We start from the raw sequence: 26,339 nt of genomic DNA, 5'->3' as shown, positions 1-26,339 counted from the left end.
TAAGTACACACACACACACACACACACACACACACACACACACACACACACACACAGTGTTGTATTAGCGGAGAGACTGATAATCAAAACTTAATAAAAAGAAGGACATTTGTTCACCTCCACTGAGGTCATAAAGGGAAGTGGGACTATCTGACAAACTGTTGCCACTGAAACTACTGCATCTTATGAATCTGTTGTTTTGCAGTAATTCATACATGGTAGAAAGACACCAATGTATACATTTCATAGATAACCTAATTGAGGCAAAAAAGATAAAAACTCTTCTAGGTTTTTGGCTTAATTTTACCTAAAGCTTCATATTTTGTTGCTTTGCATCTTTGCTCTACTTTGTAGGTGTTGCATTAGATCAATACAATCAATACTTGTTTGATTTCTCCTGTGAGATCCAGCAATTTACCTATAAAGTAAAACTTCATATGTTTCTAGATATTTCTTCTTTTCACCCTTCATTGACTACTACTACAAAAAACACTACTACAAAAACCTTAAATTTTCCTGTAAATACACTTTTAAATAATGTGTGGGTGAGGTCCTGTGTGTTACTCCAAAGACAAGAAATCTTTGGAGGCTGCTTTCATATATGACTTTCTCTTCTAACTAAAAAAAAAAAAAAAAAAAAAAAAAAAATACACAGTTCTTTTTTTTTAAAATAACAACTATGTAAGAATACTACATAATATAGGTCATAATTAACCCTAAATAGTTAAATACTTTTACTGGATAAAGTCTAACTCACTAAAAAGTTTTCTATACTGCTCATTGTGAAGCAATTTAAAACAATCAGTTTCCTGGTTTCTCTGGAAACATGCATGCAAATTACATCTCAAGTTCGTGATAACTGAGCCTCTTTCAAGAATAGTGCTTTGTTACCTGAAATCTAGTGTTGAAAACCTCTTCACTGAGAATATTCCTAGTCATTTTTTATTTGTATAGATGTTGACAAATCTAGACAAATGTTCCATGCTCTGACTTAGCTTCAAGGGCTTGTTGGTAGGACACATTACACCTCCTGCCTTTAGCTGTATTGGAAAACCCTAGTCACCATCATCAAGAGCAATAGTAGTAACAGCCAAGAACTGAGGATTTCTACTGACTCCATTTTGAAATATTCCTTTTGAACAGCTGCATTTGGAAAAAATGGCTTCTAGTTTTACACAACCATTTTTGCTTCCATTTGTCACTGTTCAGGTTTAGGTCTTATGAAATGTATTTACTTTCTTCTCCTTTCTTTTCTATCAATTGTGGCAAGACTTCAAGTCCTGATACTCCCATTTTGCTCTAATAAAGAAAATCAATGTCTCTATTCCCTGAGAACCCACTGTGCCTTGAAGAACAATTTATTAGAGAGCTCTCATGGCTTCCAGATTTAATCTTGTTTGTTGACAGCCCCTACCTTAAGACTGAAGTGTGAAATACATAGAAAGGGCGTGCCTTAACAGATTTCATTTCATCCTTAGAGTGTAATTCTGATCAGTGTCAAATCTGTACTTATGGTAGACCCTTTTCAGCTATCCCTTACTGAAGGGGGAACCAATCATTGGTACAGTACACTCCATCTGTCTTCCTCTACTATGCTTTGGTTTGGGCTGTTTAACTTGTTTTCCCACCAAATTATGGTGTGTGTGTGTGTGTGTGTGTGTGTGTGTGTGTGTGTGTGTGTGTGAATTTACTTTGGGTTCCAAGAACAGGCAGTATTTTTACGATGAAGGATAGAAATCACTTCAAACAACAGTGAGACTTGCATGACAAACAGCCCATGATGCCATTACCCCTGCAAAAGACAACTACCATAGTTACCACAATAAGGCTACACCCCAGAGCAAGGGCAGTCTTCTTCCATGAACCACATTGCTCTTGTTCATTCAAGTCAGAACAGTGATAGTAACTTATCCCAAACCCCTTGCTTAACTAAAGATAATCCGAATTCCTAGTCTGTCAGCTGTGCATGTGCCTACCCTCTCCTCCGTTCCCTGTAAACCACAAAGTTCTTGCTAAACCCTTAGAAACAGATTTAATTCTTCCTCCTCATATAGTTATGTTTGTTAATTTTCATTCTATGCTCTGACCTTTGCTTGCCTTTTTGAATGACATGGTGGGACCACTGATTAAGTAAACTGTACTTAGACTCTTAAATGGGTCTTCTGCTCTAAAACTGTAGCAGTAAGACTACCAATGAACAGACAAGGAAAATTGTGACTTAATTAGACATGTATGACATTGGATGATTCAGAATGCAGAAATGCTGTTGAAACCAGATGTTTATTACAATTTTTAAAATTACCTTTTTGTATTTATTTATGTACATATTATGTGTGCACATGAGTGCTAACCCCAGCCGGGGTCAGAGAAAAATTGACAAGAGTTGGTTCTCTCTTTCCACTTTGTGTATCTGAGAAAGGAACTCAGGAGGCCAGGCTTGGCAGTAAGTACTGAAATAAGAATTCTGAACCTCAATAAGAAATAAAGAAGTATCAACATGGCAGAGAAACCTAAGTTTTCGAATACCTTCTGAGGTAGTTCCTCTCTTCAGAATCCACATAAGAAAGGCTGTATGAGAAAATACTCCACAGTTAATCATTCCTGCAGGAATCCCAGTAAAGATCCTAGAAGAAATGGGGACTTTGGCTAAGTACAGAGACAATTGATTCTAGCTTCCCAAACAGTTATCAGTACCACTTTGGATATAAGCTGTATGAACAAATCTCTAAAACTCTCTGGAAATGTACTCAAGTACAGTAGAAATTCCAAAATAAATTCAAAAGGAATGTTTCATGGAATAAACCAAGAAGTTCAAAGTAAATTGGTCACTTTTATCAGCATTATTGAGACCATTTACAAGTTGTGTGTCTCTCTGTTCCATAGCACTGCTCTGAAGGTGGATGTATAAAGATAACGCAATACTAAGTTGTTCCCAAGAACATTGCCACAGTGTGCATTTCTACTTTGACCTAGAGTCTCACTGTAGCACAAATAATAAAAACCAAGAAATAGATATCAGGTTTCCAGTTGAAGATCAGAAAAGCAGACAAGCCACACGGGAGCTCTTACCTCTACCAAGGCTGCAGGAAGCCTGTCCTCAATGTGGCTAAAGGCTAATTGCCAGCTCTGAGAACGTGTTCCTGTCTTGTACACATTTCTAGTGCTGGGATTAAAGGCATGTGCCTAGTTTCTATGGTTAACTAGTAAGGCTACTGGGATTAAAGGTGTGTACTGCCACTGCCTGGCCTCTTTGGCTGTGCAATCTGATCGCCAAGCAAGATTTATTAGATCATAAACAATATATCACCACATATTGCTGGTATATTCTCTTGATGAACCAACCCATTTCTCTGCTACTAATGTAGAGCTGTGAGAATCGGAGAAAATGAAGTAAACAAAAGAAAAAAAATGCACATGTTTTTTGGAATATGGGAAAATCTAGCATCTCTCAACTAATGGGTCATTTGTTTGCTGGTCCTGGTAATAGAGCATTTTGTGTCTTGCTATTTATTCAAAAGTATTAGTTATCTTATGATTCCATTAACCTCAGTAATCAGGATTAGAGGAGAGAGCCAATGTCATGTTACTAATTAAGCTACAAAAAGATGCAATGACCTGCTACTCTTGAGTTTCCTTGATTGACAGTTTACTTCTGTTACACTTGCAGCTATCACCAACACACATCAGTGTGTCATAGATCATTTTATGGTTCTCAAACAGGTAATTCAATACATTCAGATGCTAATCTTTCAGCAAGAGATCCTTGAAAAATTCCTTGTCTTAATGAGTTGAATATGAACCAAAATAGCAGCTTAGGGCCCGTAACTGTTAGGCCAGAGATGACCCAAAGGCACATAAACCTAAAAGGTAAAGTGATGACATTTATTAGAATTTTTCACTCTCCCAACCAAAACTAACAGTTAAAAGAACACTCACAATAATAATGTGGTTAGCTATGTCCTGTCTCAAACAACCATCCAAAGAATGATATGACACAGAAAAGTCCTTAGCTGGCCACTAATTAAAAACCTACAATGACAAAAATAGTTATTTGTCATTTACTTGATGGCCTAACAAGGCAGAGGGAAGTTTTCCCTGCCAAGTCTCACATGAGTGTGCCCAGGATTGGAGGAAATCAGTTCTTTGTTCTCATCTTATCCTACCCATCTTGCTACTTACACAAGCTGTGCTTTACTTCCTTACCTTCTTTTCATTAAACACTTATTTTGGACTTTTGGGTGGCTGGGGTGGTCAAGCCCTCTTTCATCCTGTGGTGTGAATTATGATGCAGCTCTAACTTCAGATAAATCTACATTTCTACTAAGAAAGGCTTACTTAACTTCTATCTGGCTTCTTCTCCAATCTTACTATGAGAAGGTGGTCCAAATAAGTCCCTAACCTTCAACCACAGTACCAGAAACCTAGGAGTTTTTAGAGTCCTCTGTTAAGAGATAAGCACATTTCCCCAACACTAAGCAGTCAGAGATGTCAGGGAACAACAAACCCACACAGTTTGCCTACTCTTGTTTCCACTGTCTCTGTTACATCTTCACAAGTAAGCTTATGTTTGGAACTATGCTAAAAAATAAATAAATAAAAGTTAGTTTTTACCACAGCACAGAAACATTATAAGGAAAAAACCCAGCATGTTATATCCTTCCCACTGTGATATTTTTCTGGAGATATTGTCTAAGGATCCCCCAAAAATATCACTTCTAAAGGACGAAACTTCTCATAAGAACAAAAAGCCAAGAAGCTCCAGGACGCATACAGTTTATGGGAAAATCTGAAGAAAATGATCCAGACACCTGGAAATGCTGATATTTCTTTGTGGTTTTTACAGTTGTCTAACTGTTTACTATGCACCTGCTATTTACTAGCTTTTATCTTCCATCTCTCCTTATTGTACGTTTTTGACTATAAGGAAAAGCAGTTCATGTTTCATATAAAATTCTTTGAAGATCTATAGTCTTACTATTGTTCTCTACATTTTTCAGTACCTGGAGATATGAAACCAACATTTGGCTAGGTTTCCTTGTGAGTTTGGCAGAATAAGTGACTGAAATAACTCAAGCACATCAGTTGTCATATGGTGTCCAACAATCTTTAACATTAGCACCAATGCTACATTATTAATTATTTGTTTGGCTTCACCTGGGTGTCAGTTATCTTGGACTACAACACAAAAACAAAATATGAAAGTCTGTACATTTTATACAACGGGGGAATTTCTCATAATTCTTAAGGTAGGAAACTTCAAGGATACACAACAGTTTACCTACCCAAAAGAACAACACACACACACTAAAGAAAAATGGTATCTAATAAAACTTGTTAGAACTCACTGTTCGTGTCAAGTTTAAGTCATAGTACCAATACTTCTCAGTCCTAGTTATTATTTGTCTGCACTTAAATTTGTGCATTAAACTACAAGAGCCCAGGGATTCAACATCCTATAAATGATGTACTGAAGTTCTACATCAAGTTGATGTGGATTTCAGAGTCCTTCCTTCTACACTTAATGGATCATTTTCTGATAAAATTTTAATTGAATTCTATATCTCTAAGAATATTTTGAATTTTCTTTATTGGGTAGGTTTTTTTGGGGGGGGGTCAATTTCTTCATGCCACACAGGAATAATAATTTTCTTAAAAATTGCTTGATAATTTAATAGTTTCATGTAATTTATTTTGTTCAAATTCACTTCCTTCATCTCTTATGTAGTTCCTCATGACTTCTACCATCCAACTTCATGTGCTCTTTTTAAAAAATCTACTAGGTCCATATAGTATTGGCTGTGAGTTCAGAGGTATAAGACTGTCTTCTAGAAAATGGGTAGCCTCAAAGGGGCTGCAGGTCCAAGGAAAGTTGACTCTGTCTCTCAACAGCCATCAGCTGCCAATAGCTCTGCATTTCTGGATGGAATTCCATGAGCCCATCTTTTGTCCATACTGGGATTTTGATCTTATTTTGGTAGTATGTGAGTCCCTGTTAGTTCATGTATGCAGTGGTGCTGTCAAGCCCAGCAAATATTGCTTTGCTGTATATATCCACTACCTCTGAGACATTGTAGCTGATTCTGAGGAAACGTATAGACTGTGGCATACATTGAAAATTTATTTCTAATAAATTGGAAACTCTAAAATAATGCAAGTTAAACACATATGACTTATAAAAAGTAGACTAAAAAGGGCATAAGCAATTTTAATTGGTCCCTAATAAGCAACAATTTTGAAATAATAATGGAAATTCTCCCAAATAAAATTAACATTGGTATGCATGGATAGAGCACTATCAAAAGTAACATCAGTGCCCCTCAGATTATTTCACTAAATAGAAATGGAAAGAATGTTACAAAAAAACATTTTTACAAAGCCTGTATTAACCTAACATAAAAATGTAAAAAGATAATTATAAGCCAATTCCTTGATGAACACAATTGAATTGAATTTTTTCATAAAATACTTACAAACTAAATTCAAGTACACATTAAGAAGATTATTCACCATGATCAAGTTGTCTACATAACAGCAAGTCAAGAGACATTCAATATCTAAAAATCAAAAAGTATAATACATCATGTAAATAAACTCAAAGACAGAAATCACATGATCATCTTCATAAATGTTTGGATGGTTTTTAACAAAATCTAACATCCTTTATAATAAAAGCTCATAAGCATAAAGAACACAAGTCATGAATGTAACTATAGCAAACATTATATTAAATATGGAGAAACTCGGTTAGTTCATTATCTGTAACAGACTTGCTGTTTTTAGAAAATATCATTTCATTGAAACTGACCATCATCTCTTGCTCTTATAGTCTTTCCAAATCCTCCTCTTCATGTATTGCTGAGCCTTGAAAAAGAGTTGTGATAAAGACATTTAGGGTTAAGTGCTTCAAAGTCTCTGAACAGTGTCCAGTTGTGAGTCTCTGTGTTAATAATTATCTACCTCAAGAAGAAACTGCTCTGATGAGGGTTCTCAGAGACCATAATATTGTACACAAGACCTATACTAGTGCACGGCAGATATAATCCCAGCAATCAGAAAGGAAAAATGGGTACAAAAATCCCAAAATTCCCATAATATCCAAGTTGATATTTGTAATTGACAGCTACTAACGGAGGGAAAATCAGTTTTCTTCAATAGCATGATATTGTAAAAATCAACCACACTCCAGAAAAGGCCCTATGTTCAGGAGTAGTTCTCAAACACAAATTGGACTCCATATATTGTATTTTATTTTTTAAGAAGAAAGAGAAACATGAGGTTGAGTAGGTTGGGAAATTGAAGAGAGTGTGGTATGACCTGGAAAGGGGAAAATAATATAAATAAAATATATTGTACAAAATTCTCAAAATTTATATAACATAAAAATAAAGCAAAACCAAACAATATTTGCAAATATGTGTGTGTGTGTGTGTTTGTGTGTGTGCACGTACATGTGCACAGGAGCCAAAACTCAAGACATTTAAATTAATCCAGGTACCAGAAAACTTTATACAATCTTATTCCATGTGCAATGTGCTAAGTTACTGTCAACATACATTGTATCATTCTTCACAATAGTTACATTACGATATTATAATGGATTGATAGAGACCTGAGGGTTTCTGAGTAAGACCGTGAGGTGTAGGGAGTTCCACAACTCTTGTAAATGTTGAGGACACAAGCAAGGGACCTGAAGTAACCCTGAGTAAGCCACATAATCTATAAAAAGTCAACAACTTACAACAATAGAAGCTGAGGACCCAGAGAGAAAACTTAGGTTTCCTAGAGAGTGGCCTATAAGAGCAGGCAGTTCCAAATCTCTCAACACAAGCTTTAGGCCCAGATGGGAGGTTAAATCTGATGCAGGGCCATATATGACCCTCAGAGGAATATCAGAGTTATATTCTTGAATTCATAGTACCAGACCCATAGAAAAAGTGGCCCCTCCACCTTACTATATTGTAGCCTTTGCATGAACACTGTAAATACCTCTACTGGAAGAAGAAAGGGGAATTGAATTTAAATAAATGAAAGGAAGAAAGGATGGAAGAAAGGAAGATAAACTAAATCAACCAACTAGCTCCATATGTACAAGCACCTTACAGAAAATTAGATAACATATTTTCTTCCCAAATTACTAAACTAATTTAAACATATCCCAATGAGTATTGTTCTGGAGAATTTCCAGAATTAGAAATTAAAAGAATAATCGTAATTATGCTCAAATAATTTAAAGAAAACATAGATTCACCCTAAGAGAACCAAACCAAAGAGCTGAAAATGTAAGGCTGTTCATCCACGGTATCAAAATAAAATTCACTGAGAAGATAGTATTACTAAAGTAAAACAAAACTGTAATGACACTGAAAATGAAAAACTCAATAAGTTGAATTATAAACTCAGGAAAAATCCTCATGAATAGAATGGATTATAGGGAAAACAGAATATCAAGGCTTGGAAGCAAATACAAACATTGGCTTATTAATAAAATGCCAATGATAAATTGGCAGTATTAATTAGATTTGATAGGATATCAAAAAGAAAGAAAGGGAGGGAGGGAAAGCAAAAGTGAGAAAGGGAGAGGGGTAAAAAGAGAGAAAGAAAGCAGGGAAGGAAAAGAAAGAAGACATGAAACTTGGAAGATATGTTTCCTGATTACTGAAGGAATGGGAGAAAGTGAGGGGTGGGTATTTTCATATTTCATGGTGTACAAGTAGAAAACTGTCAAAGAGTCAAAGAATAACACTATGACAATAAAATCAACAGAGAAATGGGTATTAATATATATACATGGATCTTATGCACTTCTAAGGGAGAGTTAATTATGTCAATTTCTGAAAAATGTAATCAACCAGACACTGTATTATTGTGTTAAACCAGATTCAGAAAGACAAATACATGTTCACTCATTTGTGAGTTATAGAAAGGAGATTTTTTTCATCTACTTCCGTCCTATTGAACCAAGTTTTCTTTTCCCACTGTGTCCCACAGCCGCTGAAGAAATGACCACTCTGAGACTTAGTATCAGTTACAATTGTTTAGCCAATTTCTTAGACTTCTTACTGGCTAGCTCTCTTTTAATTATTAACCCATTATTATTAATTTCTGCATCTCTACGTGGCCTTGTCTTTCTGGAGAATTCCCAGGCCTCTTACCCTCCCCAGTGGCTTAATGGTGTCTCTTTGACTCTGCCGATTACCTCTCTTTATCATTGTTTGGATTTCTCACCTGGCTAAATATTACCTGTCCATTGGCCAGAACAGACTTATTCAGCAACCAATAAAAGCAACACATTTTCAGCATACATAAGGACATCTCATATCAGTGAATCTTCAGTTCTCTCTCTCTCTCTCTCTCTCTCTCTCTCTCTGTGTGTGTGTGTGTGTGTGCTTGTGTATGCATGTGTATGAAATGCATTTTGATGTGAAATTATCTGAGGAAATAGGAAATGAAACAGACTAGTAGGATGGGTAGATAAGGGTACAGATGAGGCATGGGAAGTAGCAACATGGCCTAAGTATATGATACAATTGCATGCCTCTTTGAAACCCATTTTTATGTACACTGAATATACACCAATAAAATAATAAAAATAAAGCAAAAATAAAAATGATAATTATCACACCATGAGTAGGATGTAGAGAAACAGGGTTCATGTATGTCATGAATGAATGGTGTAGCCATTCTGAAAATATACGGAGCAGCTGTCCATTAAAATATTCTTGGACATTTTCCCCAAAGAAACAAATGCATATGTTCATATAAAGGACTGTGTTTGAATAGCCATAGAAATTCTATCTGTAATACTCATCAATTGCTAAAAATGTTAGAACCATTCAATAAATATGTTCAATATAAAAATGTTACTAACTATAATATTTTACTTAGAGTACACTTTTTTGATGACATATTTAAAGAATTTAACCAATCTGTGGTTGCCAATGGTTACAGAGGGAGCAAGGAGGAGGGTGGCTATGATTAGTTGTGAGAAATCATCTTTATGACTGGACACTACTAAGCTTTGAAACCACAGCTGATGAAACGAAGATGATGAAAGTAAAGAGATAGCTCAATGTCAATATCCTGGTTACAGTACAACACTGTATTAATTCAAGATATTACCACTTAGGACAACAGATAAAGGGCGTCTAGGATATCTCCATGATTTTATCACTGCATATTAATCTACAATTTTCTTTAAAAAAAAAAGTTGCATTAAATAGCAAGTTAAGAATTTAACAGACATTCAGCATTACAGTCTCTGAATGAGTAAAACCGTGACAGAAACAACGACTAACTGGGTCGTGACATTTCACAAAGTCCATCTTAATTTCATTGGTCATTAATTTTGTCTTCAGGCAGAATTAACACTCAGAAAGCCAGGGAAGGGAAAATGATGTTCTAAATCTAGTAATATCTATTCTCACCAGAAACAAGTAAGGAAGTAAGTGAAAATGAAGAAATCAAATCACAGCTCATAACAGACATGGTCATCTGGATATTTTACCATCATTAGATACTGTGTGAGTATAACGTTTAATTTAAAACAAAAATTAGCTTTGTAAGTTAGATATTTAAAATATACTGCCTTTCACAAACTATGAAATAGTATAAAGTGAAATACTGGTAAAAGTCTTCTGATAGTCAAGAAACAGTAAACATAAAACCACTTAAAAGACTGGGTATTGGTAAAGCATACCTTCATTCCCAGCACTCAGGAGGCAGAGGCAGGTGGATTTCTATGAGTTCGAGGCCAACCTGGTCAACACAGCTAGTTCCAAAGCAATACAGAGAAACCCTGTCTCAAAAATACAAAACAACAATAAAACAAAAAAACAAAAAAAAAAAAAAAAAAAAAAAAAAAAAAAGAAAGAAAAAAAAAAAAAACAGTGAAAGCAGTGCAATTAAAAATGGAAAAAAATGTGAAAAGGCATTTCATGCAAAATGGGTACACTCATAGAAGTATGTTTATAATTGTTCACTATAGGGAGCCTCTAACAAGAACCTCAATAGACACTGCAATACTCCTGCTAAGCAGACTAATCCTTAAAATATTGGTGGAAACATCAAATACATCGATTGTCAAGTACACCAAAAAGACTAGACAACTCCTTGAAATAGCTGCAATGTCAGTCTGACAGCAGCTCTGTCAGAGTCTTAGATGATGTTTAGAGAGAAAATGTATAACACAAAGTTGTCCACATGGGTGCTTTTCCTGGTGAAAAGCAAACATTGACACAAACACTCTACAGAATATTCTAAAGGCTTGAAAAGAGAAGCAGTTCGAAGAGTGGAGAATACATTGATAAAAATATCCTGTCTGCAGCATTCTATTGTAGTATACAAGATGTCTTATTGGGAGAAACTGGCTGGCAATTCTTCAGATCTCTGAATTGTTTCTTGTAGTTTGTAATGTGAGAATCTTCGTTTATTTTGGAGTAAAAATTAAATTCAAAGCTATCTATCTATATAAAAACTCTTAGTAACAGTTTTTTTTAATTGACCTATTTGTGAAATAGAGCATTCTGAGAATTCTGAGATGGGAAAGGGCTCTTTTAAAAGTGAGTTGCAGGCTCCAGAAAAAAATTCCCTTGTTTTCTGTGTAATGATACTGACACTGTCAGCATTTTAAAATTAGTTAACCTCATTCATCCAACTTATGTGATCAATGACTCCACTAAATCTTACACTCATCCAACAAAAACAGATAGTTTACATTCGGTAAACATTTATAATATGGAAAATGTAAAGCATTCCAATTTACTAATTTTACATGTAAACTGTGATCACATCTTTATGATTCTGAGGCTTATTGCCCTGAACATTATAAGGGGCTGAAGAACTACATGGAAGTCTTCTGATATAGACAAAGCAAGAGAAAATCTATGGTATTGATACAGTAAATTTGCACAGTAAAACAATTTTTTCATTATATTATATGACTTCTCTAGTAATGAAGGTAAAACACATGGCTTTATACATGCTAAGTGAATACCTTACTACTAAACTATCATTTTAGTGTTTTTATTACTTCAAAGCATGGCCTCACTAAAAGTTGTCTGGGTTAGCCTTATACTTTCCATGTAGCAAAGAAGGTCTTGAAATTTTCATCTTCCTTTCTAAAGTACCCAAGTAAATGAGATCATAATGCATATCAGTTATTTGTATTTGAACTGTCTCTACTTGAACACTGCATTTTCCTTGTTATACTTATTTTTAGAAAGTGATAAATATGAAATAAATAAGTCCATGATGAAAGAAAGGTGATACATGGTAGATAGGCAGATAGATATAAATTATCTCAAATATTTGTGAAAATTACAGAACATGTCCACTGTAATTCAATCAGCATTTTCTGATTAAAAGTTTCCAAAAGTCAAAGTGAGTTTTTACAATTAAGATGAATATAAAATAACTATCTAGTTATCATAGTTAGCCTTCTGTTTAAAACTGCATTTTCTTTGTACAGATCACTGACGAGGCACTCTCAGAGAATGCACATGTGGGTTATATGCTCTGTTACAATGAGTTTTATTCACAATACTGTTCTGCAGAGTAACAGAAGGACATAGGACTCAAAGTCACCAGTTTTCTTTAACTGCATGGAGGGATGCTAAATAAGACTGAGTCACTTATTGATTTAGATACCATATATTTCATCTGAGGGTTTTCAATAAACCAACAGTCACAAACTAAAGAAAGGAAACGTGAGTATGCCATTTTGAATTGAAAGAGAGCACCCAGATTCCAAAAGTATGACTTGAATATCAGCTTCCTTTACAATGCAAAATCACTACAGCTAGATATTAGCAAACACTTGAATACACAAATGACTAAATCCATAATCAGATCATGAAAAAGGTAATGAAGAATGGTGAATCTTAAAACTTCAAATATTGCCAAATAGTTTCCAGACTGTTTGTATCCCATGCCAATTAAACTGTGCTTTGGGAATATATATAAGCATCAGTATTTTTCAGAACAGCAGGCTTTCAAAGTGCAGCCATGTTTTAGAGCCACTGGGAGAAGTGCTATTTTCAGAAATACTTTCAATGCCACTGTGGTCAGAAACCAGCTGCTCCTTCAAATTAATGAGAAATGACAAGCAGGTGCCAAATTCTTCTCATTTAAAAACAAAGGAATGATATCATACTGAAAGTTAAAGAAGAGCCTTGGCCAGGAGTGACCAGTAATTGAAAAATTCAATAAAGCATTAAATGCAATTAATTTCAGAGTTGAAGAGAGTGAAGGCCTGGAATGGAAAATGCTATGTATGCCAGAGGCTGATATAATTCAACATTAGTGGCTTTGGGCTTCTGAACTTGTGAGCAGCAAGCTTGCCCAGAGCAATTCCATAGAAATTCAGGGTCATTGTAATTACAGCAAACCCACTGACTCTTTTCCTTATTACTGTTGCAGTGATAAACAAAGGGATCTGTGTGTCTGGATGGCTGTGACATGAAGAGCTTATGGAGCAAATGAGAGAAAGGTCATGTAGATCTGACAGGTCCTGTGAAGTAGGGACTAGGGCTTCTCTCCTATCTCTAGAATAAGGCAGTTATCCCTCCATGGGGGATATGTTACAGACTACAGCTAGGATATCTGAATCTTCTTCGAATCCCCCAAGACAGCGCCCCTTACCAGCAGGAAGTAGTTTGGAAAGAACGACGCCCAAATTCCCAAATATTGTGTATAAATGTTTGTTTTCATTTAATTGGACTTTGTTATATAAAATTAAATAAAAAAAATAAATTAAAAAAAAATGAGAGAAAGGTCCTGTGTCCTACTGAGCTATTGGGCCACTGCAAACTTTCACTTGCAGAAATCAAGCACAATCAAGACAACCATCTAAGGTTCATTTCTATGGCAACTTAAAGAATAATTATATTGTATAACCCATGTTTAACCCATTGTATAACCCTTAGTTTTCCTTCATTTTTTTTTGTGGTTGTTGGAATATCTGATTGATGGTATGTAGCCCTCATAAATGCAATATTTGTATGCATATATGTATATATTCAGACAATTTGATTCAGAAAATAAGCAGATATCAAGGGCCTGCCATCACTGCTTTCTGGGCTTGGTAATCGTTACTCTCTGAGGTTTTGGCCAGTTTTCTTTCTTTTGTTGGGACAGTTGCAGGAACTAAGATTTGCCTACTTCGGAGCTTCCCATGAGCTCTGTAGCATGCACTCCTCTGGCAGTGCTTTCTGCTCAGTCAGTATGGATGTCTATCCTTGGCACTTACAGTGGTATTGCCTGCATTAGTATATTTGTACAGTGTGTCACTGTACCAAATGGGAAATTTATTCCTGAATTTTACTCAAAAATGTGCGGCCATTAAATCCTAATGCATACCCTATATACAATTAATAACAATAGTTTTAATATGAAAATTTAGAGGATCACAGACCTAAAGGTTAAATGTAAAAGCAAAATTCTAGAACATGCAGAATAGTATGGGTTAACATCAGGGAAATCTTTTTAAAACAAGATATAGAATCATAAAGTAATATCTATTAAAGATAAATTTACCATAAAAGCTCTGGTCATTAAAGGTCTCAAGGAAAAGTTGATAAACTAGACTACAGTAAATCTGTTAGTACTTGTTCCTTAAATACTCCCCCAAACTCTTGTTTTGACCAATGAAGAATGACAAACAATAGTGATTCCTAGGTAAAAATAATCCTACAAAATTAGAAAAATGAGTGATGATAATAAAGAAAATAATATGTAGACAGATTCAACAGATAGACATAGATACATAGATGATAGACAAACTATAAACAATAGATAATATGTAGCTGATAGATACTAGACAAATTCAACTTCTATGAGTTTTCTTTTAACTTTTGAACCTTAAAAGTCATTTTGTTCCAGTATTATTTTGAAGGGATATCCCCTATCCATTGCATGAAGACACATTTGTGGGTCACTCAGACACTGAGAGATGTAGAAACCTTTCAGTGCATGACTGATAACGCCATGGTATGGGGCAGAGGGGGAGAGAAGAAAATCAACTCCACAGCGTTGTCCTCAGACCCCTGGACATTTGCAATGGTCTGTGCGTGTCCATACTAACATACCATATACACACTAATAGCATGTGTATATTAATAAAGAAGACTTCCCACTTGAAATCTCACTCTCCTGTTTCTCTGGCCTTCCTGCATGTCCTCACTTTCAATAATGTAAATGATTGCAGCTGATTTGCAGGAACTAAGACCAGCCTGACATTCTAGAGAGCTACAACTTGGTCATGCTCTTTTGTCCCTTCAGTACCCTGTGATGATGTTTTACTCCATTGTTGCTTCCTCATACTTGAGGGTTAACTTGCTTTCAGATACATTTGTCAGTGAGACTGACCAATTCTTCTCAGCTGACAGACAGTTCTGCACAAACATTTCCCACTTACTATTAGATGATGGCCATGGAGAAATTATTGTATGCTCAGACCTCAGTTTCCCCATTCAGTAAGTGAAAACACAATGATATTTTATTAGCAGTTCAGTCTATATATTCCAAAGTCTTACTAGTATGAGTATGAAAAGATTTTAGATTAGCAAGTTTCCTGAAACTCCTCCATCTCTCTTTCACTCTCCTTCCTCTCTCCTCTCACCTCTCATCTCTCTCTCTCCTCGTGGGGATCAAAGATCAAATTCATGACCTTGATCAATCATAATACAGGTAGAAAGATAGATGAGAAAGTATAGGTAGATAAAATTAAGTAGATGACAGGTAGATAGATACCATTTGGCTATGTCCCTAGCTCAGCTTCCTACATTCCGTGATTGATTTCCACTTACTTTCAAAGTGTAGAGCAGTAAGGCCTGGGTTTTACTTTGGCTTCATGTGATACAAAGTGGTCTATTAAATGAGCTGTTAAACCCCCTCCAGTTTTTCTCTTCCTGTGCTCTCTTTGGTAAGGCTCATCCTTAAGACACAAGTTACTGCCTAATCAGAGCAAATGCTCTGAAAGAGACAAAAATCCGTCGTGAAAAAAACTTGAGGTGCTGTTTTTTGATACTCTTGTTTTGAAGGTAATTCAGCTTTATGTAGAAACTGCAAGATTTGTCCTTTTTACTGCCACCCATGGAAGCATAACACGTTTGAGTCTCCCACATCTCTGAGTCTCCTAGAGGCTTTTAATCCAACCATCCCACTTTTCTCAAGAGACCCCAATTCACAGAGTCTGGAGAATAGGGAATCAAATCCCCAGGGAGCCCATTCTGCTTGTACTGATTAACATACTAAAAGTAACCCCAAACAAGCAGTGTAAAAGGAAACATCCAAATGCTAATCAAATGGAATTTCCAACTGGGATCCAAACATGAACTAAGACAAGTGTAAATAGCTCTCTGGGTTTCTGCTTTTGCCTCTGCTTAATAGAAATCAACTGCAAGAACACATGATTAACTGCCTGCTTGTGAAAGAACTCAATCAATGCTTTTTGACATTTAAGTCATAAATATTACAGAGGACTTCGGGGCAAAAGTTCAAAAAACATAGCGTTTATTTCCTTAGTTTTCAAATTGTACTTAAGCATAGTTTTGGAAAAGAAGAGGCAGAATTACAAACGGTTTTGTCCAAATGGACCTTTTTGCCTTAGTATTTTGGGGGCGTCATTGTGTACATCAGTAGCTTTGCATCATATGCAGGAGTGGTTCAAATATGTCACACTTGGAAGGATGTCATGTCGAAACTTCAGTCACAGCTGTTCTTTCCTTCTGCCCTGTGGGTTCTAGGAATCCCCAAGTATGTTCCCCACTGAGCCATCCCTCCAGCCCCTAAGCTGTCTCTTGACATCAGCAAGAAAGTGTGCATGCATTGAAGCCTAGTCTGCTCAGCACAAACCATGGCACAAAAAAATAAAAGCTGGTGGCCTTTTATCAGCTGGTGATAACAGATCTTGTCATTTAAGGTGTTTTGTTTTTTAGAAATATGAATTGTATGGCCCTATTTTTCTTATTTTCTTAAACTGGAAAATACTGGAGAAGTACTAAGTCTTTGTACCTAGCCAGTTTTGCTGTTTTAGATGAATACTGAGGTTTATGTGAAGGTAAACTGCCTGTATTGAGCAGTCTTTAAATATTCATCATAATTTTCAGAATTACTAACAATTTGGGCTGTAGGAAAAATTGCAGGCATCAAAATTAAATATATAGATATTTCGATAAAAAGGAAATAATCATTCTGATGCCTCACACAGCTATTGCCATCTGTTTATAACATCCCTCTCCTAAGGAAAAAAAATCTTGACATCTCCAGTGCTCAGAGTCCCTTGATTTCTGCTCTTCATATGTCACAGGAACCTGGAAGGTGTGTCTAGTATTCCCATGGACACTATGTAAAAGCTATAGTTTTAAGAAGGATGTCTGTCTGAACATGGTATGTACTCACTCACATATGAATTTCAGACACAGAGCCTATAATTCACACCACACAGAAGCTAGGATACAAGGAGCACTCGACGAGGGACATACATGGTCCGTCACAGACAAGGAAAGGAACAAGATCTCCTGAGCAAATTGGGAGCATGTTGGGGGTTGGGGCGTGGGATGAAGGAGTTTGGAGAAGGAGAAGGGGGAAGAGCAGGTGAGAGGAGAACATGAGGGAGCAGGAAGACTGAGCCTGGGGAAAGATAGAGAACAAGAAAAGAGATACCTTAATAGAGGGAGCCATTATAGGTGTAAAGAGAAATCTCACACTAGGGAACTGTCCAGAGATCTAGAAGGCTGACCCCAACTAAGAATCTAAACAATAGATGAGAGGCTACCTTAAATGTCCCTCCCTAATAATGAGATTTATGACTACCTTATATGCAATCCTAAACAGCTGACCTGAACAAAGGGGAGCTCAAGACCCTAGACTGATAGCTGGGAAACCAGCAAAAGACAGACCCAGACCCCCTGAACATAGGTGTTAGTTAGGAGGCCTGGCAAGTCAATGAAATCTCTGACAATGAAACCACGTTCTGTAGTGCAGGAACCGACTTCAGAAGCCCATTCCCCATGGAGGGATACTGTCTTAGCCTAGAGACATGGGGGGGCCTAGGCCCTACCCCAAATGATTTCACAGACTTTGATGATCCCTCATTGAAGACTTCACCTTCCCTGTGGAGTGGACAGGGGATGGGATGAAGAGAGGATCTGTGGGGGGTATGAGAAAATGGAAGAGACAGGGAACTGGTATCAATATTAAAAAAAAAAAAAAAAAAAGAAGTAAACATATTCAAAAGAAGATGTCTGTCAAAGTTATGGCTATTAAATTAGGTAGAGACAACTGTCAACTTTAAGTGACCTTTTAATCTCTTGCTGAGCTCTTTGCTCTTTCTGTGCTGGGTTCTGAGGTTCCTTTCCAGGGCTGTTTTAGGGTTTTGAACACTGCGCCAATGTTTTCCTTGACAGCTGCATATCCAAATTGGTTATATTTCACTAAATTCTCATACCTAGTTTATGGGTCAACTGTCAAGTGTCTCAGCAGACAAGGCTCACATGAGTGTGACATTGCTTAAAGATTTAAACCAGATGCAGGACTGGCAGCCCATCTTGCTTGAATTTCTATGTCCTGGCCTGGAGCTACACTAACCTCTGCTAGTGTGCTTTCTTACTTTCTCACCCACTGGATTATAAGGTCTATGAAGTTGACTGCTTTGTCTGCTCACGTCCTTCAATGTGTGCAGAATGTACTCTATACATTTCTGTTGACTGAGAAAATAAGCAGTGTTCTGTTGTGTGCATGTGCTTTCACACATTTAGTAAAGCCACTGAAGGATCTCCTCATGCTGAGCATCATGGTTCTCAGTTCTCATTCCCAGAAGTTACCTGAAGAGAATACTGTAATTAACATATTTGGACAACAGAAACCTGGTATAATATGTGGCAGTCTGACTAAGAATGGCCCCCAGAGGCTCATGTTGTTTAGTCATCAGGTAGTGCTACTAATTGAAAAGGGTTAGAATGACTAAGAGGTGTGGCCTTGTTGGAGGAAGTGTGTCACTGGGGGTTGGCTTTGAGGTTTCAAAAGCCCAATTTCAGGCCAAGTTTCTCTCTTTCCTGTGGATCAGGGTATAGCTCTCATCTACTGTTCCAATAAGCACTGTGCTTGTCATCATGTGCCCTACCATGATGATAATGGACTGACCCTCCTAAACTGTAAGCAAGTCCTCAATTGAAAACTTTCTATTATAAGAGTTGTGTGGTCATGTTGTTGCTTCAAAGTACTAGAATAATAACAAAGAGATATTGTGGTTTTAAATTTTTAAACTTTATATTTTGAAATGTACTTGAGTTAAATAATTAAAGATGATGGTCAGGACAGATAATTTTAATTTATCACTATCAGGTTTGTTCATAATGTTCTTTCGTATTTTCATTTTAAATAAGTTATAAAATCATATACCCACCTACCCTTTCTATACTTTCAATATGATATTGTCATTGTCTATTTGTTAAATCTAAGAATCCATCAGACATTATTTGGGTTAAATTCTATACATAATTTTTTTATATCAGCTTTCACTTCCTATTCATTTTCTGTTCTGTTCCATGAAAACATCATATTAGTAAAGCGGTAGCTGGTCTTGAGCCACAACTGAGATAAGCTGATAAAGGAGTGATTTATACCTCCATTTCCCTGTTCATCTTGGCTTTCATTGTCTGTGAGTTTTAGTCTCTAACACAGATATTCCCTTTGGTCAAATAGATGGAAGAACATAGTTCCATGTGCTTCATGTTTTACTGATAGAAATGGGCTCTGATTTTCTTTGCTAGAGGCAGAAGCTCTGACTGGCTGAGTGTGATCAATAGACAACAGAAGGAATAATTTATGGAATCTGTTGAACAAAATCTAAAAGAGAACAGCAAATTTGGATGGTGTGCCCAGCAGCACACATTCTCATAGAAGAGAATGGTAAAGGTAGTACTGGTAAATAAGGGCTGCCCAGGCAAAGCTTGCCAAGGGTACAAATTAGTACATATTACTAGAATTAATAATTAACTGCACCCCTCAGTGAATTTCAAAACACAGAGCTGGGAAAATACTTGTATTCACTTTGAAGTTAAGTGACCATAAGTTACAGAGAGCCCATGAGCTATTCTCTTTTAAAATGCTTTTACAGTCCTGAGAGCAACTATATTAACTGTCTGAAATGTTTCTTATATATTTTTTAAATTTTAAAAGAATCATATATTGTGGAAAATGAACAACTATATTATCATTATCTTTCTAAAATGTATCTCATATTGTTTTTAATTTTATGAAGCACCATAAAAGTAGGAAATGAGTCAGATCATCTACTTTGCGTCTCATTGTTAATATTCTATAATACCTACTATAATCCATATATACATATACATATATATTATGAAATTTGACATGTTCTTAAATGTATGTAAAATAGTGATAGAAAAATCTAGTATGCAGTAATTTAACATTACCAATATGTCATACATTAAGTAGAAAACAATAAAAGATAAATGGTTTCTATTCTTATGTAGGTATACATTCTAAACATTTGATAATGTTTATATAGAAAATATGTGTAAATCTATTCTAATGAAAATGAAACAGTTATCATCAAATTATGTCATTAAAAGAGCATATTTAAAAATTCAAAATAATAAAAATATTCATCATAATAATTATAAGCCACTAATGAAAATAATTGTTTATTATGTGATTAACATGTAAATTAGATAACAAGGGAATTAATGAAGAACTGTACTTTATGAATATTATTAAGTATATAATATGAAAAATGGATTAAGAAATATAAAAACAGAAGGGAAGTACAAATATCCCCTTAGTAATGTTAAATACCGAAAATAAATTTTAAGCAGTGCTATTTATATACAAATTTATTAAAAGCCTATAACTGCATCTCAATATTAAAAGTTGAAGACTATTTTCCAAAAATTTCATATAAGCAGTGTTAAACTGATTGGTTCAATTATTTCGAGTTAAAACAGAATCCTTAAATTATAAATTCCAAGACCTACTTATAATTGTGGAAGTAAAATATTGATTTGGTAAATATATGAGAGAAAGAAAATCATGTACAAAGTAGAGCTAAATTTATACTGAAATTGAATACAAACAGAAAATTTCCTAACTTTTTCCTGTAAACAAATAGAACAACTCAGAGAGACAACTATGCAAATCAAAGCCTTCTGTTTTCATTCTACACAAGATTAATGGGAGAGGATGAAAAATCTCTAGTATTGTGACCCACATTGAAGACATCTTGTGGCTGTGGGTAGGTGGCTATGGGGACAGGAGGATGTGATGCCAGTTGATGTAGCTCATTAATGGGATCATAGAAAGGCAATGGAGGGTATATCCAACTCCATGGTAAATGCCGAATCATGTTCTGCAATTCTTGAAATACTTTCAATGTCTAAAGTCAGCTATCCCAGCAACACTTGTAGGAGTTGGTTCAAATGTTTAAAATCCAATCCTGACTTTAACATGCAGTGGATTTAAAATAAAACAACTATTCTACGACTGTCAAAACTTCTATTCAATACTCTCCTGTCAAAGTCTTCTATAAAGGAAGCTTTTCTTTTGTTTTCACTTGGCTTCAAAAACCTCTTATGCCTTACTTCAGCTGGCAACTCTCTCATCTCCAAAATCCCACTGTGTTTTGTCATCTGAAAAAGCAGCCATTAATAACCAATGAGAAAACCTTTGACAAAGCATGATCTGAGAATAGAACTGGTAGACAATTTGTTCTTTAAGAAAAGGTTTCTTCATGAGCTCTTGTGAACATGAAAATCTATGATTGTCTAATTGTATCTTGAAGGAATACATGAAGATCTGACAACTCTTTCTAAGTAAGAGTTATAGATTTAACACATTTCAATTAAAAGCCTAATGAGCTGCTTTATGAAACCTGAAAAACCGATTCTAAAATTCATTAAAAGTATAAATGACTAAGACCTTTTAATATATTCTGAAATAAAAAAATGGTAATAAACGAATAAAGATATTACCAGATATTAGAACACTTCATAGATCAAGAATAATTAAACTTACATTGAAGGGACATAAAACTCTCAGAAAAAAATCTGGAAAATAATGAAAAGAACAAATCAAGGTCAAGATGTGCACAAAGCATTTTGAATAAATCCTAAATTAAGCAAACAGTTTGCAAAAGAAACAACTCCATGATTGTACTTGATATAAGGATTTACCTAAATACTTTAAAAATAAAACCCAGAATATAAAACCTTGAAGATTCATCTTCCTTTTCTAAAGCTATGAAGTAGAGTTTGACATTGTTTATTGCTTTAAAAGGATTACCTAGGGATTGTAGTTCTGAAAAAAAAACGGAAGAAATGTGAATTGTAACTACACTGAGCTATCTATCTGTCATGCCTGTCTATCTGAGAAAGAGTCATTGTGATGTACAATGACCCATATTCAGTTCCTGTACTAATGTCTTAACTAATGGAGATGAGAAAATGGAATCCATTCCCTTGCTATGCTTTAAGCCATGCTGGTATACTTAGTCATCACGAGTGTTCATTATATTTAGGAAACAATGCACTTGTACTACAAGAAACATATGCAGCTCAGCTTTGAGGCCAGAAATCATTTTGATAAATTATTATGATTTTACCAAGCTTCAAGTATAATACCTTATTTATAATATTACTTTCTTCCTCAGGTAAAAGCCAAATGTAAAAGTACAAATACTCTTCCAGATGCTATTGCCTAATTTTTGATACTAAACATGTTTCTATGTGAAGAGGTGCTTATGGGTCCCTGTGGCCCTTGGGCCATAGCAAAGAGATGTAAAAGAAAGAGTGGGGGAGGCTGGAGGGAGGGAGGAAACAGAGGAGGGAGAAAAGGAGGGGGAGGAGAACATGAAGAATCAGGAAGATTGAATGGAGAGATGAATAGAGGCAAGAAAGAAAAGAGACACATCAATAGAGGAAGCCATTATAGAGAAATTTGGCACTGGGGAATTGTGTAGAGATCCAGAAGGATGACCCCAACTAGGAACCTAAGCAATAGTAGAGAGGCTACCCTTAAATGCCCTCCCCTTATAATGAGAATGATGACTACCTTAAATGCCACCCTGGAGCCTTCATCTAGCAGCTGATGGAAGCAGAAGCAGACACTGGCAGCTAAACACTGAGCCAAACTCCTGGAATCCAGTTTCAGAGAGGGAGGAGAGATGAGAAAAGGGGTCAAGACCACACTGGGGAAACCCACAGAATCAGCTGATGTGAACCAAGTGGGAACTCATCAACCCCAGTCTGACAGCTGGGAATCCAACATAGGACCAAACCAGGCACCCTGAATGTGGGTGTCAGACAGGAGGACTGGGCAGTGTATGGGGCTGTGGCAGAGGAACCAGGGTGTATTCTTAGTGCATGAACAATAAAAAAAGAATGAAAGCAGTAGAAGAGAAAAAGCTCCCATTTATGCACTGGTAGAACAGGCTATAAGGGCACCAGTACATAGAGCAAGTGCTCAAATACATAAAGCAGCAAATACTGTGAGGGTCTGGGTTCACATTTTCCCTCCTCCCCAGTGTTTCCTTCTTAGTGTCGGGAAGGCTCTGCACAGTCTGCTTCATCTTAGTTTTCCACACTTCACAATTGCTTTAATAAAGTGAATGACCAGATAGAGTTCCTACATTTGTTTTCATTTCTACTGATATTTACTTTTGAAACTGTATACAGTTCAAAATATAAATATTACATGAGATAATTGAAAAATATTTTTCAATTCATTTTAAATGAGAAGAGTGAAGGACCAACAAAACCAAAATTAAGTTCTATGTTAAAGCATCAAGATGCCTGTTACAAAGTATGGTTAATGCAACTTCCAAAAGGAAACAACATTAGTACATTTGTTTTAATATATATTCAATATATTAATATAACATTTATACATATTTACATATATACATACATATATATGTATATATGTGTGTGTGTGTGTGTGTGTGTGTGTGTGTGTGTGAAAATCAATACTTTTCCTAAGAAAATCTATTTATATCTGTGTTAGCCTATCTTTTATGGATATGGATAAATAAATATTTTCAAATATAGATCTCTGAAATTACTCAAACTTTCTACGTTACTGTAATTTTTAATCTTTGTTTTGCATCTGTTGTAAAGTACCCTCAAAACTTCATTTAAATAAGCTCTCCTGGAAAAAAGGTACTGCCTTTATTCTGTACTGTTTTCTGAGCAACATTTCATAGCTCTACATATTTGCTCATTTAACCACAGCCTGACCGACAGAGGATACAATAGCAATTTACATTTTTTAATTGCATTCCAGACATTCTATTTTGAACCGTTTTGTATAAGAAACTGGGTAGATGTCACTTTGCTCAACATACGTGTACCACCAGACACTCATGGTGTTCTTCATATCTTCTACTAGTCCTTCACTTCTGAAAGAAATATATTTATACTCAGACTTGATCTCATATCTACTTATTATGTAGCCTCCTATAGTAGCCACTCTGCACATGTGGAATCTGGGACATACCTACATACATATTTCGTTCTCACTCTTTGCAATGGACACTTTCTATGAAGTTTTTACAAACATTGAGTTGTGATTAACAAACTACTGTCCTAGGGAAAACAGAGTAAGGTAATGTATACGCCTTCAAACATATTTTATGAACTTATTACTAGAAAACCTTTCACTATATGTGTTTCTGTTTTTAGACATTATATCTAATATGTGTAGAAGATTCATTAGCTATGAACCCAATAGCCATAAGCATTACCATTCACAGTATGTCTCATGTCTCGCCCAACGTATTTTCCCCATAAACAAGCAATGGTCCTGCACATGGGAGTTATTTTACATGGCAAATGTCACTAGAGAAACACATAAAAGAAAAAGAAAACCCACGGCATTAAACAAAGTGAGGAAAAGATGCTTGCTAGCAGTGTTGAGAGCTAAATCAAGAGTTAGAGCACTGCCTAGTTCATCATCAGCTGTGAACATGGGCACTGAGACATCCATAGTCTTTGCTGCTCTATGCTTGACTTACAAAGATTCTGAAGATTCCACATGCACAGATTTTTTTCCCTTTTATTAATTTTTTAAAAAAAATTTTTATGTACCAACCACAGTTTCCTCTATCCCTTCTCCTCCAGTTCCCACTTCCTTTCTACCCTACCCACTCCTCAGAAAGTGTGAGGCTTCCCATGGGAGTCAACAAAGCCTGGCATACCAAGTTGAGGCAGGATCAAGCTCTTCCCCACCCTGCATCAAGGTTGAGCAAGGCATTCCACCATAGGGAATAGGCTTCAAAATGCCAATTCAAGTGCCAGGGAAAGATCCTGATTCTACTGCTAGGGATCTCACAAACAAACCAAGCTACACAATTGTCAGTCACATGCAGAAACCTAGTTCTTCTGTTCCATGCAGGCTCCTTAGCTGTTGGTCTAGAGTCCTTGAGCTTTCAAGATATCAGGTTAGCTGTCTCTAGGTTTCCCTGTCATGATCTTGATACCTGAGGGTTATAGATTTTGATATTAAAGTTAATATGTGGAAGTAGCAATTTAAAAGCCTGCAAACAATGAAGGCTATATCAAAACGAAAATATTTTATCCATATTATATACCATAAACCTCTGTGAGTACAGAAGACTCATCTGTCCAAGCCTGAAATCATGCTTTCTTCCATAAATGTATTTGATAACATCATCTGCCCTATATGGCCAGCAACAATTTGATTCTTCTCATGATGATTGATACATACCTGCTCACTCTATACAATCTAAGCATCTCAAATACTTCCAGAAAATCTCTTACTCACCATAGTGATACTGGGTTTTAAGTAAATATGATAATTACCTGGCCTACTACCAAATTGTATCCTAAGCTGACTTCAAACTCACTATGTAACCAAAGAAGATAACTGAAACTTCTGATACTCCTCTCTCAAATGTCCTGAGCTTATTGGACTATACCACCATTCCATTTATGAATTATGAAATATGGTGATAGAATGAATCCAGGGCTCCCTGTGTGCTAGACAATTACTCTCCCAGGCAGTGTACAGCTTCAGTCCTTCCAATTTACATTCTGTGATAAAGACAGAGAATGGATTTGAAGCACAGGCTACATGCATAAACTACTTGAAACTCGTTCAAAGCTTCATACTACTTGCTTTTAAACATTTGCTTATTTTTGAGATTATAATATAATTACATAATTCCCCCCCTCCTTTTTTCATCCTCCAAACCCTCTTATTTAACCTTGTTGTTACACACACACACACACACACACACACACACACACGGCAGGGAGAGAGAGAGAGAGAGAGAGAGAGAGAGAGGAGAGAAAGAGAGCGAGATT

This window comes from Phodopus roborovskii, unplaced genomic scaffold (assembly GCF_943737965.1).
Source record: "Phodopus roborovskii unplaced genomic scaffold, PHOROB, whole genome shotgun sequence".
Lineage (NCBI taxonomy): Eukaryota > Metazoa > Chordata > Mammalia > Rodentia > Cricetidae > Phodopus > Phodopus roborovskii.
This window is presented reverse-complemented; position numbering follows the sequence as displayed.